Below are 13,054 nucleotides of genomic sequence, written 5' to 3' on the forward strand. Positions count from 1 at the left end.
TATGAGAGAGAAAAACTACCTCTGCTTCCCCGTCTACATACACCATGCGTCTGAGCGCGAACGCTTAAAGAAGAAGCGATATTTTCCTTCGGTGTCCCACTAATTAACGCCCCACATACAACAATTAATAGGAACTCCCGATCGGAACCATTGAAAATTGAACATTGAAAACAAGTTTTGCTGAAGTTAACATTTTATACAACATTTTTCCTTGCACATAAAAAATATAAAATTAAGTAGTCACATGTCTAAATGTGACATGTCGACCGGCTACACTTGGACGTGAGTTTGTGTTTGAGACGGACCATAAAGCACTACAATGGATGAACCGTATGAAAGATTAAAACGCTAGAATTACCTGCTGGTATCTGTCGATCCAGCCATATCGATTCTCCATCCAGCATATCCCAGGTCGAGATAATGTGATGGCTGACTTATTTTCTCGCCTGCTGGCGTGAAACTAGAAGTGGGGGAGTGTGTGGCGGATGTTGGTGATCCGGGGACAGGTCGGTTTATCTTTTTATTTAATGGAATTTGTTTACAGTAATGAATGCACAACATTATTTGGGTTTCATAAACTTTAACTCCACTTTCGTTTGGAGTTAAGTGCGTACACTCTTTAACGTTTAGTTTGCTGAGTTTATTCTTACCATTCCTTTTGTGTTTATGTCTGAGTCCCGTGAGCTGGTGTACCGTCTAAAGGGGTTCGGGCGGAAACTTCGGACGTATATATATGGTTACAGGCAACGATCGGGTCACAACCATTCCAGTTTCTACCCTGGGGGTCTCCAAGGACTATCTAGTGGTCTTTTCCTTTATTTATGTAGAGGAAGTACAGTTACAAAATTAAATCATTTGATCGTATTTTAAGTGTTTGTGTGTGTATATTTAATGTTTTCATATTTGTTTATTGTGTATAATGGCCATTATGTGTTTGTGTATCCCCCTTTTTGTGTTAATTGGTGCTGGCCACCAATGTATAAGTTTGTTAATTGTGTTGTATGAGTGGGTGGTGTTCTGTGAGAGAACAGGTCCTGACCTCTGTAAATGTGTGAGAGGCAAATGCAGTGACTTGTGTTTATTGTAAGTTTTTTTTGTTTTGTTTTTTTGTTTTTATTTCCTTTTCTTTCTCTTTATAAATACTTTGGTTTATCCCAGTTGGGTTAACAGTTGCTTTACTTTTGTAACCCCTATTCTGTGGAGAATAAACCCCTAAGCGTTTGCTGTAGCCTGCTGCCTCCGTGTTCTTCTTCATTTATTGGTCACATCTATCACACTCACTGCTTTTCCCATGCACGCTGAAAGTGATCCATGATGGTAGGGCCGGCGCTAGTCATTTGGGTGCCCTAAGCACAAATGCTTGTTTTTTTTTAAACCACACCTAACATAATAAAATATAATGTAACCAAAATAAAACGTTTTAGAAACGTTGTGAAAATACCAACCAGGTATGTTTTCTTTAAAAAAACGTAAATGTCACGTTTGTTTACTACGAAAACAAAACCAGACCAAAATGCAACTTTGGCGAGACGTTTTATTTAGGTGTTAAAATAACGTAGCACATTGAAATATGTTTTAAAAGAAACGTCACGACAGTATTAATACAACCATGCCAAACCTACAATGGTAAGTTGTGTTTACAAGTGTATAAAATATAACAGTATAACATTTTAACATTAAAGCGATTCTTCAGTGACCGAGTAGCCTAACAGACGAGACCGCTGTTGCCAGCCTGATTATCAAGTATCAAAAGGACTTAGAGGTGATATGTGAATGCTCACTCTCAGTTGTCCCTTCTCATTTAATAGCCTATTAATTTTATGATAACATTTTTTACGCTAATCATCACTGAACACGTCATACACACTTTTGGAAAAATTCTAATGTCCTTGCATTCATGCAACCTGAGGGTGGCGCTCTAATGATGATTGACGTACTTTAGTATTACGACAAATGCATAAAATGCCTTAATGTAGGGCTATTGCATCCTAAATGTTGTTTTAGAATGTCGCAAGTTAAGAATTACAGTGAGGAAAACAAAGTCATGTCTATTCTGAGAACATAATGACAATAAGCATGAATGCCCTACTTTAATATATCCTGCTCACTTACTCCTTAAAATAGTCTAGCAAATCTGAAAAATATTTGTTCCAGTTCCATGAACTCGCCAAAACGGAAAAGAAAGCCCAACTGGACGCAGGATCAGTTACTGCTGCTGGCCCAGTTGGTGCTGAAAAAAAAAAAAAAACATAATAAAAGGGAAATTCGGCACTGGGATACAACATCGAGAATTGTGAAGTTTGCATCGAACACAATCTGGGTATTGATGGAGTGTGTTTTCTTTCTATTCACAAACACGTCCTCATCCTGACGTGGTGCAATTATTTTAATATGTGTCGATCCGTCTATAGCAAAGACCACTCCGGGCGCACCGGCAATATCCATAAAGCTGGCTTTGTTTCTTTGGAGTTGGGTTGGCGAATGTCCGGAAAACTTATGAACTGTCGAATAATATGGGGTCTACAGAGTGCATTGATGGTTTGGTGGATGGATCTGCTTACCGATGGCTGGGATATCGCTAGATCGTCAGCATTACACAATTGCATTTTCCCCGTTGCCAGGTAGCGAAGTGTTATCAAACCTTTTAAATTCGGCACTGATTGGGTTGTTGCGATTAGTTGGCGCTGTTATTGCATCCCTCACAAGATCCACAACAATCAGTATTCCCTCACGGTTAAGGCGGTGTCTTTGTAATAACTCCGTGTCATTGGCTGTCTCCAACACACTGTCGCGCGGCGATTTTAAGATCCTTTGTGAATAGGTCTTAGTGAGTTAGGAGTCCTCTCGACTTCTTTTAAGCTGTCCCAGACTTAGGTGCTACTTTTAGGGCTAAAATGCTTCGTGAATTACTCTTAGTGAAAAAAATTAGGAGTCCTAAAGTTAGAAGTGACACGCCCATTATTTTTAGGAGTTGCTCCTAAATTCGCCAGTTAGGAGCTACTTTTAGCCTTAAAATTCTTTGTGAATACGGCCCCAGATGTTGAATGTGACACTGAACACTTGCAGTCATAGGCTACATTTCTGAATGAGATGAAGAAAAACTCACATAACGTTAATTAAAGAAGTCGTTTGACCTACGTTATAACGAGTCATTAATGTATTTTAACTTATGTGTCATATAATAGAACCGAAGCTATAGATTGTGAATTTAAACATTTCTCGTTTACCAGCGGCAGACGTCAGGAGGACTAGCCGAGGTAAGGCGGGTTACATGAGCACTGAGCGCCTGGTGATCGCCTGGATCTCACAACTCCGAAACGTCAGATCAAATTTTTGATCGGCAGGCGCGAATTTGACGCCCTATTCGCGTCCGGTGTGAACGCACAGTCAGAAGACAGATTTATGAGGTCACCTGCAGGACAACCGGCAGATTACATTTTTTTCGAGATTTAACAGATAACACTGCAACGTGAGTATAATATAAGGTTTTGATTGTACTTTATTGTACACTTTATTGTACTCGTTTTTTGTTAAAATTAATTTATAAATGAAATAATTAAAAGGAAGAAAAAAATAGAAATACACACCTAAATTAAATGAATTAATACATTTTTTAAATAAAAGAAGTCATGTGGAAAATATGCTTCAAAGACTGGACAAAATAGGGATGAATTCCAAAAATCTGTCAATGACTTGCTGACGTGCACGAAAACCAGCCATGTATTGGCCATTTCTTGGTTGGCCATCATGTAGTCCCATGCCGCTATCATTGTCCTCGTCCTCGTCTTCCTCCACCTCTTCATCTTCCTTCCTGTTAAGTAAGGGCACTCTTTAATTTAATCTTTTTGAAAGGTATCTTTTTTTTTATAGCCATTTTGTCAGTGCCTCCACCTGTAGATGCTTTAGACTTGTCTTGATTGCTAATCCCCAACAGATGACGATTATTAGGTTAAACGTTCAGAATACTGTAGGAATCCATATAAGGTTATATTTCAGCACTTCGCAAATGGACTCTTAAGTTCTCTTTAAGTGCATTTTTGGGAAACGTGCGTCGAATTGCCGTGAGCATTCGTAACCTTGCACGTAGAGAGCGCTCTTAAGAGCTAAGATACATAGTTATCGGGAAACCCGGCCCAGCACAAGACGAACAATTGTGGTTAAAAACTATATACATTTTTTTTGTTTTAGAAAATTACCGATCGTCTCTCTAGATAAGACCCTATTCTTCAGCTGGGATCGTGCAGAGCCGTTTGAAGCACTATAAAACTGCATTGATTTGGACTTCAACAATTTGGTTACCGTTGAAGTCCATTGTGTGGCGACAAATCCTGAAAGGTTTTTCTCAAAAAACTACATTTCTTTTCCACTGAAGAAAGAAAGACATGAACATCTTGGATGGCATTGGGGTGAGTAAATTATCAGGAAACTTTCATTTTGAGGTGAACTAATCCTTTAACTGACATTGATGAATTGACATTGATGAATTGACATTAATTCACACTTGTTCAAATAAATTTTTAAACCGGAGGCTTTAGAGAAGGTGTGAATTATTTGTAATATTTTGGGGACCTCTGTTAGCTGCTTCATGAAAATGGTAGTATCATCTGCAAACTGGCTGATGATTACTGGCTGGCCAAGTACCTCTAATGGGGCCATGTTTGAGTTCTTGATAAAGATAGAAAGCATTTCTGTGGTAATAATAAAAAGAAATGTGGAAATAGGGCAAACCTGTTTTATGCCTCGATTGATTGGAAATCTTTGTGATGTACCTCCTGATAAAGAAAACAAACTATTAGAATTTTCATAAAGGGATTTTATAATATTTCAAAATGTATCTCCAAAACCAAACAATTTTAAACAATCGAAAAAAATGTGTGTTCAATTGAATCAAATGCCTTTGTTGTAAAGTATTTTCTTGATCGAAGCAGAGACCAGTGAGACTTTTGGATCACGTTCAAATTAGAAGTTCTTTTATATAGAGCAGCACTCACCAAACCTTGGTTGAGAGGTTTCAAGATTCAGTCTGGAACTCAGTCAGTTGAGATCTTTGTTGAGATTCAGTCTGGAAAAGTTCATTCTTTGTTGCTTTTCTAGACAGTTTTCAGTTTATAATTATTAACCATGTACAATGAAACAAAGAACAATAGTGTCATGCTATTCTGATGTATATTTTTATGATTTAAAGTGGAACGCAAAAGCCTGTAGGCTATGTATTTGTGTAATACTTCTGCCCCTGTTGTGTAATATTCAGTTCCCGTGAGAAACTGTTCAAGTGAATATTTCCAGTATTGTGGATGTGCCCTAGAGACAACGATCAAAACGAACGCAAGTGAAAACATTAGTGCACGCTCCTCAAATAATCCAGTTTGATGGGATATTTTGAAAAGGCAACACAGTTTCAAAGTTAAGAATGAACTGCAACAGTTCACATTTTTAAAATCTAATATGTAAAATGTAATATTCCGTTTTGTAATATGATAAATCGTCTGAGCTGTTTTGGCTGATTGATTACAGGCATTCAGATAAATAAGGACTCAAACAATGAGTGAATAACCAGTTTTACTCTTTGAAGTCTTTAGCTTTATTTCATTTGTGAGGATTTAAATTGATTTTGAATAGTTTGATTAGTTGTCATTGTCATATAATGTGCACATGTAAATTTATAGCTTTAAGGGCATTCTGTTATGTACGCAGAAAGGGGTGTTGCCCTAGGAGACTAGGGCGGTTGCGCGGGGACTAGTGTGTGAGCTCTTGCCTGTATGCTAACTGCTGCACGAGTGTAACAATACAAAGTATTCATTGAACCCTGAGATTTGTGTGGACATTTTAATTATTTACATGGTGTCAGAAGCGTTTGACGGACACATCGCTTCTCTGAAAATATGGCCACGTTTCATCCACCGGAAAGTTTCGCTTTTGATCGTCCAAATGAATGGGCTGACTGGAAGCAACGTTTCCTGCGATTTCGGCTGGCCACTAAACTGAGCAAAGAGGACGGCGAAGTGTAGGTCAGTTCGCTGATTTATGCCATGGGGCCTGAGGCTGAGAACATTTTCAAGTCTTTCACATTTTAGACGGAGGGGGATGAGAAGAAGATTGACGTTGTGTTGGGAAAATACGACGCATACTTCTATCCTAAACGCAACGTGATTCACGAGCGCGCCTGTTTTCACCAGCGATCGCAGCGACCTGGTGAGAAAGCTGAAATGTTTATCAGAGCCCTTTATGAGTTATCATAAAGAAATGTTATAGTAAATCAGTCAGAGAAGTGACAGAGACTGTTTCACAAACGCCATACTTCCTGGGTGCAGTCACAAATGAAAACAGAAGTGATGAACGATGGACAATACAGTTTACAATTGGAGCAACACCGGTCAAATTTAAGATTGACACGAGTGCAGATGTAAACATTATGGGAGCCGAGGCGTTCAACAAACTAGTTCCCGACAAGAAATTGGAGACATCTAATATCACACTGTGCAGTCCAGGTGGTCAGTTGGACTGTTTAGGAAAGTTCCAAGTCAGCACAGAATATAAAGGAAAGCCATACTCTTTTCCAGTATACGTCATCAGTGGCCGAAACGTGAACAATCTGCTAGGCAGAGCCACCGCAATGACCATGGGGCTTGTGAAACGTGTCGAGGAAGTCCACACAGCATTCGGTGAGCACGGAACACTCAAAACCGAACCTGTTAAAATCCGGTTAAGAGATAATGCTGAGCCATACACAGTGCACACTGCTCGGCGTGTCCCGTTGCCTCTACTTCAAAAAGTAAAAGAGGAATTAAAACGCATGGAGGAAAATGAGGTTGACAGTCAGATTGAGACTGTGACTGAGCCCACTGACTGGTGTGCGCCTATGGTGCCAGTTCCAAGGAAAAATGGTAAGGTGCGCATCTGTGTTGATTTGAAGAGGTTAAACTAGGCTGTAAGGAGAGAGAGGTATGTCCTTCCAACTGCTGAGGAAATTACTGCTAAACTTGGCGCAACCATGTTCACATCACTGGATGCCGCCTCCGGGTTTTGGCAGATACCTCTACACCCTGAAAGCACCAAGTTAACCACCTTCATAACACCCTTTGGGAGATATGCATTTAAAAGACTCCCATTCTGAATCACGAGTGCTCCGGAAATCTTCCAACGCAAAATGACAGAGACCCTCAATGGCCTGATAGGCGTGGCTATCTTCATGGATGATGTCCTCGTGTATGGAGATACTCCAGAGCAGCACGACCAACGTCTCAGCCAAGGTGGTAAGGATCGAGTCAGCCGGCCTGAAGTTAAACAAAGAAAAGTGTAAGTTTAGGCAGGACCAGCTTCACTTCTTGGGTCATGTCATTGACAAATCAGGTGTAAGACCCGACCCTGAAAAAGTCAAGGCAATCCGCGAGCTCCCACCACCACAGAACGTGCAAGACCTAAAGCGTATTTTGGGCATGTTCAATTACTTGGGGAAATACATTCCAAATTTGTCTACAGTGTGTAACCCACTTTATGACCTGTAAAAGTCCAAGTCAGTATGGACATGGGACCACTCCCAACAGGAGGCATTCCAGCGAATTAAAGACATCCTGTCCACTTCTCCAGTCCTGAAGTTCTACGATGTGAACAGGCCTACCGCTGTCTCAGCAGACACCAGCAGTTATGGCATAGGCGGAGTACTGTTGCAGCTACATGAAGGGGACTGGAAACCTGTGGCATACTGCTCACGTCGCCTGTCTGATGCCGAGACCAGATATGCACAGATTGAGAAGGAGTGTTTGGCGAGCGTCTGGGCCTGTGAGAATTTTGAAAAGTACCTGTGTGGCCTTGAGAGCTTCAAATTGGTCACCGACCACAAACCTGTGGTGCCACTCATGAATCAGAAAGACCTGGACAATGTGCCAATACGGTGCCAAAGACTACTCATGAGACTTATGAGATTTAAACCGATGGCTGAATATGCACCAGGGAAGACCTTAACAGTGGCCGACACACTCTCACGGAGTCCACTACAGTGCCTGGAAATGGAGACTGACACTCACTCAGACGTAGCGTGCTATATAGCAGCCGTTGTAGATGCCCTGCCTGCAACCCCACGTAAGCTTGAGGCCATAAAGACAGCTACAGCAGTCGACTGTAACCTTCAACTGGTGTTGCAGTTCATAAAGTCAGGGTGGCCAGAGTACATAGGCAAGGTCCCAGCAGCAATCAGAGAGTATTTTCCCATTGAAGCTGAATTATCTGAGTGCAATGGGATCGTCATCAGAGGTAGCCGTATGGTGATCCCAGATGTGCTGAGAACAGACATCCTGGACCGAATATATGACGGACACCAAGGTTTGACAAAGTGTAGAGAGCGTGCCCATGCGTCCGTTTGGTGGCCCAGCATATCATCAGCAATCCAGCAAAAAGTCCAGTCCTGTCAGGTATCCCGTGAGATGAAACCCAGCCAGCGGAAATAACCTCTCATCTCTACCACCCTTCCTGACCGGCCTTGGAAGAGACTTGCTATGGACCTGTGTGATCATAACAAACACACTTACCTTGTCGTGTCTGACTATTTTTCCTGGTTCCTGGAAATACTTCACCTGCCGACAACCACTGCCTCGCAGGTAATCTTGAAGCTGAAGACAGTGTTTGCAAGATTTGGCTGTCCAGGCGAGGTCGTGTCTGACAATGGGCCTCAATTGTCATGTCAGGAATTTAAAGACTTTGCAAGAGAGTTTGACTTTATACACATCACCTCTAGTCCACACAACCCTCAAGGGAACGGACATGCAGAGAGAGGGGTTCAGACCGCTAAAATAATCTTGATGCAGAAAGACCCTCTGCTTGCCCTTATGTGCTTTCGGTCAACGCCTTGCACCACTACAGGCGTGAGCTCGGCAAAGCTACTCATGGGCCGGAAGATAAAGACAACCCTTCCAACTCTGGAGGTAACCTATAAGAAATTATGGCCTGTTCCCAACAACTTCCACTCCAATATATATATATATATATATATCAAAATGTTCCTTCACTTAAAAGAGTTTAATTATCATATAGAGACAATTACATTCAATCTCAGTAATATGTAAATATCACAGAGGGCAACCAACCAGCATTTTGATTACAGGGACTTCAAATAGCTTGTCATCTTAAACATTTGACCGTTCTGTTTCAACAGAAGATTAAAGATAGGATCACTTCAGATAGATTGTATGACCTAAACCTTTTGCTGTTCTGATTTCATTTACATTAAGAGTTGACCATTTGGGTAGATTATATCCTGAACAAATGGTAATCAATTGTAGAATGGGAATGGGTGTCTCAACTTTATTAACATACAGACCGCAGCTGTTACAATAAGAGCAACTTACATTAACAGGATAAAAGGTTTGAGATTTGGATGTTCTGGGTTCATTCTGACGCCGGTGAACCCAAGGTGTTTTGTGTACCTTGCCACTGCTATGCTGTAATAAACTTCATTTTTGAGATCTTCTACGTCTACATAATTTTTTCTTACAAACCCTTTTTTTTGCGTTGCGTTGAGTGTTTTCCGGGGCTGGCCGAGAAGATATATGTTCTGCTGCCTTGAGTTCAGTGAAGGTTAACAAAGTTACGGACGTCTCCTATTATTCAAGTATTGATTCTTACAGTCCAGAAAAAAAGTATTTTTGTGTGTTGTAAATATTATTTATTCTGAAGCAATATTCTCATCAGTGTTTAGTCAGCTTGACATATTTACATCTGCATATGATATTTTAACCTTTACAAAGGGCATTTTCCTAGCCTGGCTAACGTCCGACCTCGTCTCATGAGACGTGGTCTGGGAACCACGTTCATTTTCTCGTATTTCAGGCGTAGTGTACGAATGCCCAGAGCCGTTAATTGGGCGCTACGAATGTCTATCAAATGCACCTGTACGTAGCTCATAGACAATCGTTTCAATTATGACGTATAGAGCGACAGAAATTCTACGAGGAAGAAGACGATGGGTCATAGATTCATGTGTACACGATGGTGTTCAGCACCTATTGCCGTTTGTGCAAGACAAACATGAGGGTAGAAGGTAAATCTGCAGTGCACGTGTTGATATAAACAAACTGCTTCGGTGTGTCGCATAGACGTCGTCATCGTCTTGCTGCTCCCTCCCCGTTCTGTGATTGGTCCCCTCACTGAGGCGAAAATATGGTCCATGGAATCCAGGCTGCCTAGCATATAAATATAACATATATATAATATAATACAATCGCACTGCGCGCAAGGCAGGAAACCCAGGCTAGTTATACATTTCAATTTTATAGGCATATCATAAAACGTGCTTTTCATGTAGATTTACAAGTTACTAATAAGGCATTTATTTATTTATATAGCGCTATTAACTATCCAGGCTGCCTAGCAGATGAATAAAATCGATGCGCAAGGCAGCATGGAGAGACCCAGACTAGCATTTTCCCCTAATTGTTTTAAATATATGCTTCATCTTTCATTTTAAACTCTTAAATTTGATCAATAAATATAATTAGAATAATAAGACACTATGGCTGTTACCAATCAAATTAAACATTTTTTTGAATATACAAATAAGAAATGTTGGAAAGAATGATACTTTTTAACACGAAACTTAACCACCAGTAGGTGGCGGCAGGTGACCGTGTTAATGAGTGAATCATTGAGTTGTTCATTCAAACGATTCATTCAAACTGCTGATTCGTTCAGGAATGAACACGGTCACGGCAATGGTTCTGCTGTGATCTTTGTTTGTAACTATTTTCGTTGCTGAAACATTTTTTTGTAGAAAATAGAAAACATTCAACATTGTGTCTAAAATGTATGTGACATTAACTAAAAATCACATTTTCAACCGTGATGGTATTCAGCACTCCTGGCCGTGTGATGTTGCTTAACTAATATATTTTAAAAATATAAAAACTCGACATATTTTTTTTTTTACGCAGTATGTTAACGGAGTTCAGTCCCTGGCTGCGTTCCAGTACACTTTTAGACACGCACTTGCCTTCCCTAAGCACTTCCCCTCGGGGGGAATCCCTGCCGGCATTTTAAAAAGTGCGTTCCACTTCGTGGAGTGGACGAGGGAAGTTTATATTGACAGACCCTCGTTCCCTCGATTTTGAAGCGAGTCTGCTTCATATGTAGGCCTAGGCTGTGTTCCAGTCCAAAGGCCCTGTCCCAAATGGCACACTTCATATGCACTTTCGGTCTTGTAAACTTACCATGAATGCCGCATGTCTGTTAAGTTCGTGAGACCGTAGGGTGTCCCATGTGTCATTTTAGCTCTCAGAAGGGTGCTCGCGATCGCCCCCTCCGCGGTCGAATTGCGCCCTCGATGCGCACTTTTGCCGAGCCAGCACTGATGCGCACTCCACAGACTTCTTCCCCACAGTCAAAGCGACGTTACGTCACGAAAGTGCGGACTCAGAGGAAGACCGTGAGTGCTTAGGGTGCCATTTGGGACAGGGCCCAAAATTGTCATGCCCTTCACTCGCTAACTTCCCTCTGTCTCGTTCACTCGGATATACGCCATACGTTGCAGGAGTGCCCACTACAGGTGGAAACTGCAATGGGCTAAATTGAGAATTGGATCGTCCTAAGCCCTTGAATCAGCTATGGAGTTGATTTATTATTTACATTTTTTATCCCTTTAAGAATTTGTTTAATGCAGCATCCAAATGTATAGGTGTGTTTGGGTTGTTTAAAAAAAATACAAATAGAATTAATATATCATAGAGTTGTTTGTTGTGGTTAGCCTGGCTAACGCCAGACCCAATTCTCGTTGAGACTTGGGTCTGGGAACCACATGTTCATTTTCTCGTATTTGAGGCGTGGTTTACGAATGCGCCGGCGCCGTTTATTGGGTGCTAAGAATGTCTATCAAATGCGCATAGCCAATCGTTTCCATTATACCAGATGACGTATGTAGAGAAATGGTTTAACGCCAAACGCTGCTCTTTTTTCTAAATAAAATTGCGATCTAAACTACTTAGAACAATATCTAAGGCTGCATCAAAAGGTAGCTTCGCGTCTGCTGCCATGTTGACTCCATAGATATAAACAAACTGCTTAGTTGTGTCGAAAAGATGTCGTCATCGTCTTGCTGCTCCCTCCCCGTTCTGTGATTGGTTCCCTAAACGAGGCGAAAATCAGGTCCATGGTTTCCAGACTGCCTTTCAGCGAGAATAAAATCGCGCTGCGCAAAGGCAGTCTGGGGAAACCCAGGCTATGTTGTGGTGGTGATTAGACGAGATCTGTGGTGACGTCACACATTCTGATACTTTTTAAAGTACTGTGCACCAATCAGGACACCGCATCAATCAGCCTGCAGGAGCCAATCAGACGACGTTCCTGCAAAGAAAACAAAACACAAACAAACCATATGGTCATAGCACTCATGATATAGTGAGAATATGGTTCTCACACTTAAGGAAGAAAAAAAACACCTACATTTTGCAACTGGTGCTGAAATTCTCATTTTGCTGCAGTTGCTGATATTTAAGTGGTCAAAAAGTAAGAGGAAATTCAAATGCTTGTCATGTAAATCATTGAGATCTTTAACAGTACAGCAGACTACTTAAATAAAATGCATATAAATATCAGTCGTCACTCTAAATCTGCCAATAATATGTCTTAGTAAAATGATATTTAAATGCTTAATTTTACAATCAAAGCTCTGTAGTTTTAAAACACATAATTCAATGCAATACAAAGATTACTGAGAGATGAACAAATAAACTTTCCTTAAAAGCCTGATGATGATATTTGAGACTCACATTTTAACATGATTTTTCTAATAAATATTGAATGGATAATCAAGTAAACCTAAACTGCTACAGTAATTGTTCATCTTGTGGTGTTGAAAGGGCTCTATAAATAAAGTTGAATTGAGTCACACATTCCTTGTAAATTAAAAAGTGACGACTTTTTCACTTGATAATTCTTAGGAAAAATATTTTGATGTCTTGGATTAGTGATAAATCACCCTCTCAAAATGTTGGCATTAAATTATGCAGTTTTTTCTGTAATTTATTTGTTGGTTCAATTGTTTTTTTTTTTTTTCATTTATTTATTTCTA

General features: G+C 40.5%; 1 protein-coding gene across 1 annotated transcript in view; it reads right to left on the bottom strand.

The window, feature by feature from the left end:
- LOC306995541 (cystatin-A5-like) overlaps nt 1-13,054 on the bottom strand; it is a 214,476-nt gene that overhangs the window by 149,214 nt on the left and 52,208 nt on the right. The window lies entirely within an intron of this gene.

Source organism: Phoxinus phoxinus, assembly GCF_949152265.1.
Source record: "Phoxinus phoxinus genome assembly, chromosome: 3".
Taxonomy (NCBI): Eukaryota; Metazoa; Chordata; class Actinopteri; order Cypriniformes; family Leuciscidae; genus Phoxinus; species Phoxinus phoxinus.